Source organism: Leucopleurus acutus (assembly GCF_964270905.1).
Source record: "Leucopleurus acutus genome assembly, chromosome: 8".
NCBI lineage: Eukaryota > Metazoa > Chordata > Mammalia > Artiodactyla > Delphinidae > Leucopleurus > Leucopleurus acutus.
This window is the reverse complement of record NC_139151.1, coordinates 16,100,779-16,107,730: the sequence shown is the minus strand read 5'-3', so window position 1 is coordinate 16,107,730 and position 6,952 is coordinate 16,100,779.

Sequence of the window (6,952 nt, the reverse complement as noted above, 5' to 3'; positions counted from 1 at the left end):
AGGGGTGGTGGTGGGGGCCACAAGTGCAGATGGAAATACTGAATGAGGGTTCATGTCAGACCTTCAGAAAACACAGCTGCCTCCCTTGAAGTCCACTCCATACATGAGTCCAGACAGTTCTGCAGGTGGGTTTCTGTGGATGTGTGCTGTGGACTACCTCATCTGACCTGGGTGAATGGCCTCAGTCTCAGTATAACAATGTGGCTGCTAGTGACAATGTGGACGCAGTTCTTTATCACCGCCTCCCCAAGCTAACACATCTGCCCCAAGGACAACCTCTTTAGAGCTGTGTGACCAGAACAAGGGTCACTTACCTGGCCCATTAGGGCCTATCCAGATGACTAACTCCACCAACCACGCCAGCAATGATTACAGCAGATTGATATGCCAATAAAATGTTCCTAAGCAGCTAAAAGTGTCTGTGGTTTTTGCGACATTCGCTTTATCACTTCTCACCATGGTGAGGCTATTGGATTAAAATGATTTACTCCTATAAAAGGATAAAATTTGGAGATAACTAAACTGAGGTATTTTTGTTTTTCTACTTGCCTCCCCCTGCCCGCCCTCCCCAGTTAATCACACCAAGTTCCTCTCCACCCACCCCCCCAGAGGCATTGCCTTGTGAGCTGGTCACAGGTTCCCCTTAAATCACAGGACAGCAGTGAAAGCAGCCTGGGGCCTGAGGCTTTGCTGATTGTTTCCAGACTGCTGTGTGAACCTCTTCAGTGGCCCAGAAGTGGAAGAGAGGGTAGTGTGGTGGAAGGGGAAGCTCCCTCACCAGCATCTACTTGGGGAAGGAACCAGCAGGAGAATCCATCCCTGCTCTTCTCCAGCCAAGGCAGGAGTGAAACCTTAACTCAGCTACATGTTTTTACATAGCCACAAAGCAAATAACTTAATTGTTTTGCTAAACACAGTCTTTCTTGGGCCTGATTTTATGCTATGCCTCTTGCCTCTTGCTTATTTGCTGGCTTATTTTATCTTAACAAATCACATCAAAAATATGTATCAAAAAAACAAATTTTACACACTGATAGAGCTTTGACAGCACCCCTGTAAAAATTAATGACACATCAGTGTACTGCAGCATGCTCTTTGATAACCACTGATAGTCCAAGCTATTAAATATAACATCCAGTGTGCTCCATGACCTGGCCCTCTTCAGTTCGTTTATATCCTCCCACCTCTTACTTTGAACTTCATGCCAATAGCATTGAACTCTGAGTCTCTGCCTTTGCCCCAAGTTGAGACCCTCTGGAATATGCTCCTGCCCCTTTGCCAAGCTAGCTCCTACTCATCTGTTAAGAATCCTTCAGAGAGTCCTGGAATGTTTTCTGATTTCTCCTATTTTCAGCTCACATCTGTGCTAGGTCTCTCATCTCTGAATTCCCATAATACCCTGTGTAAATCTTTTACCATTGCACTTAATCACTTTTCTACACTGCTAGATATGAATTCCTTAAGAACAGAGAATGTGTTTTAAGTATCTCTGTGTTCCCAGCACCTAGCTTAGTGACTAGTACACACTAGGCACTGAATAAATGAATGAATGAATGAATGAATGGATAGGAGATCGAGTAATTTCTTCATGATCATCTAGCCAGTAACGGTCAGAATTGAAACCGGAATACAAATCATTTGACTTCAATTTCTGTTCTTTCAATGGTATTATGCTGCTGCTTGTAAGAAACAGTAGACATTATTCCAGCTAGTGATAAATTTACCTAAGAACAGTGAAAACCAGAAAGATGCAGTATATACGTATTACAAAAATTATTGAGACATTTTCTGGAATTGTTTGATTAGAACTAGATGGAATTATGAAAGATACATGCACTCCAATATTCATAGCAACATTATCTTCAGTTGCCAAGACGTGGAAGCAACCTAAGTGTCCATCAACAGATGAATGGATAAAGAAGATGTGGTATTATATACACAATGAGATACTACTCAGCCATAAAAAAGAATGAAATTTCACAATTTTCAGCAACATGGATGGACATGGAGGGTATTATGCTAAGTGAAATAAATCAGACAGAGAAAGACAAATACTGTAGGATATCACTTGTATGTAGAATCTAAAAAATACAACAAACTAGTGAATATAATAAAAAATAAGCAGACTCACAGATATAGAGAACAAACTAGAGGTTACCAGTGGGGAGAAGGAAGGGGGGAGGGGCAAGATAGCAGTAGGGGATAAAGAGGTACAAACTATTATGTGTTAAATAAGCTACAAGGATATATTGTACAACATGGGGAATATAGCCAATATTTTATAATAACTATAAGGAGTATAACCTTTAAAAATTGTGAATCACTATATTGTACACCGGTAACTTATATAATATTGTACATCAATATAATACAAGTATACTTCAATAAAAAATAAAAAAGAACTAGATGGAATTAATAAAGATGGTTTTTATAGGAAAAGTGAAGTTAGAAGAAAAATCTAGACTGGTTCAGAGGGACAAAAATATCGTGAATGAGAAAATCACCTTTGTGAAGACTCTAGGAACCAATGAAATAACAGAAGCAGCTATAGGATGTAGCCTGTGTCCGAGCCAGAGTGTAAAGAGAGGGGACCTGTTCTGATAAGAACAACTTGGAATAAGGACTGGGTAGCTGTATGTGATCTGTAGATACAGTCAGAGAGGAGTAAAATGTTCTTCAGTTGCATCTTCTGATTTCTTAGCCAGAGACCCAAGCTTTCTTGAAATAGGAGGATGGCTGGCTCAGTTTTATCAGTGATCTTTGGAGACACGGATTTGAGTTGATCAATTATTCATCTGCTTGTTTTCAGCAACCTGATGACCAGCTTCATTTCCTGGAAAGCCCTGATGTTGGTTCCATCACATGGCCACAGGGAACCGGATGCCTGAACGCACTGTGCACATTTCCCCTTCTGAATGGTGAAAACGAAGGTTTAGGAAATGCAGAGTGGCTGATCTGTCTCTGGCAGAAAGTCCTGGCCACTTGGTCAAAGCTCTTCTCCCTTGACTCCCCTTCTACTCTTTAGACAATAATTCAGGATGATGAATTCAGTCAAGCCCAGCTCCACTGTGTGCGGCATTTAGGAGGACAATGGAGATGAGAGGTGGATCCTGAAGGCTCAGAAACTGCAATTTGCCTAAGATGCACAATACAGGGAAGTAAACATAGAACTTTCTATCATCAAAGTCCTTCTTTTTTCCACAACACCATGAAGCTATGGGATGGGTATGAGACCTTATCCCCAGAATGACAGAGTAAATACTGTACCTTTAACTGATTCCTAATCTGATGTGCACCCCCTTTTCACAGTCTTTGATGGAGAGATAAACAGACATGAGGGCAGCTCTGGGAAAGAACAGAACTTGCATGGTGGGAAGAAGGGCTGTTCTCTTGCTTCTGGAGCTGCCTATACCCAGGACAATTGTATTTGATCTCCAAGTAGATACACTGAGCCCTTTTTACGGTCACAGTGAAAACAGGGAACTTCAAGTTCATTTCCTTCAGGGGGGCTGGTTTTACAACCTTTTTTTCTGGGTTAAAGTTATACCATTAGTTAATTCTAAAGTCTGTTTTGATTCTGCCGCCCACCTACAGACACGGCCACTACCTACCACCCAGATTCCTAAATTACTCGATCGGATTCAGCTAATCCATCCTGCTGTTGGTGAGTCTTAAGGTCATTTTAACAATACCCCTGAGCCAGCCGAAGCTTCCTTCCTGTCTTCTTGCTCCAAACTCTGAAAATCCTGTGACACAAAATGGAGCTGGACTCGTGGAAAGCTGTGAACCTTGTCAGCTGCCTGGTGAATGGTCCCATTGCCCAGGTCCTTTCTGCATTCAGGATCAGAAGGATGGCCCACAGGGAAATGAAAGGAAGTCATCCGGCCTTGTGACCCAACACTGCCCCCTTCATCACCAGGGCTGGGGTTGGGCTTTTTATATAACATGGCAGAGAATGCAGTAGCTGGGCCTATGCAGAAGGCCAGGGGGCCTGCCCTCAGGACTTGACATCTCTTTGCACTTAGAAGTCTGGCTTTGAGACCCAGCACTGCCCTTCTTTTTTTTTTTTGCCGTACGCAGGCCTCTCACTGTTGTGGCCTCTCCCGTTGCGGAGCACAGGCTTCAGATGCGCAGGTTCAGCGGCCATGGCTCACGGGCCTAGCCACTCCGCGGCATGTGGGATCTTCCCAGACCAGGGCACGAACCCATGTCCCCTGCATTGGCAGGCGGACTCTCAACCACTGCACCACCAGGGAAGCCCTGCCCTTCTTTTACGCTGACTGCTGCAGCCAACAAAAAAAGCCTTCACTCCACTCAGGGCTGCCAAACCTCAGAAAGGGCCTATTCATAACAGGCTTGTGCTGTCTCTCCCTCCGGCCCCCAACCCTCCTACCCACCGTGGGTGGGGCAGCAGGGCTGAGGAAAGTTCTGCAGACCTGAGAAACCCTGGGAAAACACAGGGCTGCTGCCCTCCCACCCTGTCTGAACACTCAAGGTTAAGCCCTTGAGACCTTGAAAAAGGAAAAGATGTTGCCCGGAGAAAGGGAGCAAACAGAAATATTGATCGTCACAGTTGTTTGGCCCCAGATCGGTAGTTCTCAAAATTTATTGTGTATAGCAAACTTCTGGAGTGCTTCCTAAAATGCAGATTCCTGGGTTATACCTCTAGAGACTGTGATTCAAAAACTGCAAGTAGGGTCTCCATGAGCATTTTAAACAGGCCTAGAGGCACATTTTGCCCCCAAACCTGAGGCAGAGTTGGAATGTTTCTCCCCACCCCCAAGCCCAGCCTGGGAATATTCAGTACAGCCTCAGCACCAACCAGCCTATGGCAGAAATGCTCCGGTCCTCAACTTGTGGTCCCCACAGAACCCGGGAAAGCTCCTGGCACAGACAGGGTAGACCAGTTAAATCACATCAGCCTCAGTGGAGAGCTCAAGCTCAGGGTGGCAGTATTTCTTAAGAGTTCCAGATTTACCGGGAGGTTTGTGATGAGGGAAAAAGTGAAGTCCAGTTGGAATGTGGAAATCTACATTGACTCTCCACACTGGGTTGCTGACTGCGTGGAGGGCTCATTGTGAAGATACCTCTTGTAATCCTGAGGGTCCTCTGATTCCGATTCAGGTTTGTATAGATATGTGGGATAGAGTACTGGACCAAGGCACAGGGGACTTTAGTGAACTACTCATGAGCTGACTTTTTCTGGGCTTCGCTCTGCCTATCTGTAAAATGAGGGGTTGGCCCAGGAGTCTGCTAAGGTTCTAGAGTTCTCTAGCCCCTGCAGCTTGCTTTTGTTCTTCATCCTCACGTACGAATGCCTGGGCAGGGGCTAGGTCTAATTCTCTCCCTCACTCTTTGCCCAGTATAACTAGAACAGTACCTGGTACATAGTAGGTGCCCATTAAATATTTATTGCAGGAATGAATACATATTTATAACACGTCATAAGCTAAAATAGTCCTGACTGGAACAATGCCCAGGTAGTAAGGCAGGGGCAGGGACTGAGGCTGCTGGAATCTTGCAAGCAAGAGAACCCTGACAAGTCAATGGCTTAGGTGGCTTCATCAGGGTATCTGACAACTTCAGAGGTGGCCTTTCTTTCCCTTTAAACATATCTAATTTGTCTTAGGTATGTTCTTAGAATTTGTGTACATTGTAGAAAATTTATAAATTTTAAAAATATATTAAATAAATGTAAAGACCATCCAACCAGTGATCTTTCTTTTTTTCTTTCTTTCTTTCCTGAACTTGTCTATACTTTTGGAATTAGAGGAAAATGATATGATACCTGTTATTTATTTACATTTATTTTTATTTATTTATTTTTTACTGCATTGGGTCTTCGTTGCTGCACGCAGGCTTTCTTTAATTGGGGCCAGCGGGAGCTACTCTTTGTTGTGGTGTATGGGCTTCTCACTGTGGTGGCTTCGCTGTATGGCCTCTAGGCGCGGCCTTCAGTAGTCGTGGTGCGTGGCCTCAGTAGTTGTGGTGCAGGGGCTTAGTTGCTCCGCGGCACGTGGGATCTTCCCGGACCCCGTGTCCCCTGCATTGGCAGGCAGATTCTTAACCACTGCGCCACCAGGGAAGCCCGATACATGTTATTTAAAAAGCCACCTGTAATTCAAGGGTAATCATTGCTAAATTTTATGCAGTTTTCAACGTTTTTCTATGCATGTCTATGTATTTGGAAAACATACTGTTTATATAGTGTCATAACCTGAATTCTCTGCTTGCATGTCCCTAAATGTCTTAAGCATCACTTTCAATGGCTTCATGATAATAGTACATTTAAGCACTCCCTCATTATGGACATTTAAGTTGTTTCCTTTAAGCTTTGTATTATAAGGATCACAGTGATAAGGATATTTGCCCACACTTTTTTTTAATCTGTATTTCTTACTTCCTTAGGATAGCATCCCAGAAGTGGAATTATTTGGTCAAAGAGTGTAAAGCTCTTTAAGCTCATTGAGACGTGGTGCCAAACTATTTTGTAGAAGTTTCTTTCAACGAGCTTTGTAGCTGCCCCAGCAGAGAAGAAGAGAAACAGCCCTTCGAGCTTGAAGGCATCCTTGAAGCTGTGTGGCCGCTGCAGTGGGAGGCGGGAGCACACAGGGTTCCTCGGGCATTTCTGTCTCGGCTTCCCCTCCACGGGCAGTTTCCTAGTTCTTAGAAATTTTTCTTTTCTTAAGATAATTGGGAGAAAAAAAAACGTCCCAGGGGTGGAGGATGTTAGTGGTAATGGCAGTGGTGGTGGGGGTGAGGGTGACCCTTACGTGTGAAAAAGAGAATTTGTCAACAAGAATCCAACACTTGGAGATCCTTCACGGAAACATCCATCTAATCCAAAGTGAGCTTCCAGAGAAGGTCGGAATAATGAAAGAGGAGCCGGTTACAGGATAGGAGTGGGAGAAGGCCTCCAGCTGGAAAGCGGCGTCCCCTTTAAGACCCAAAC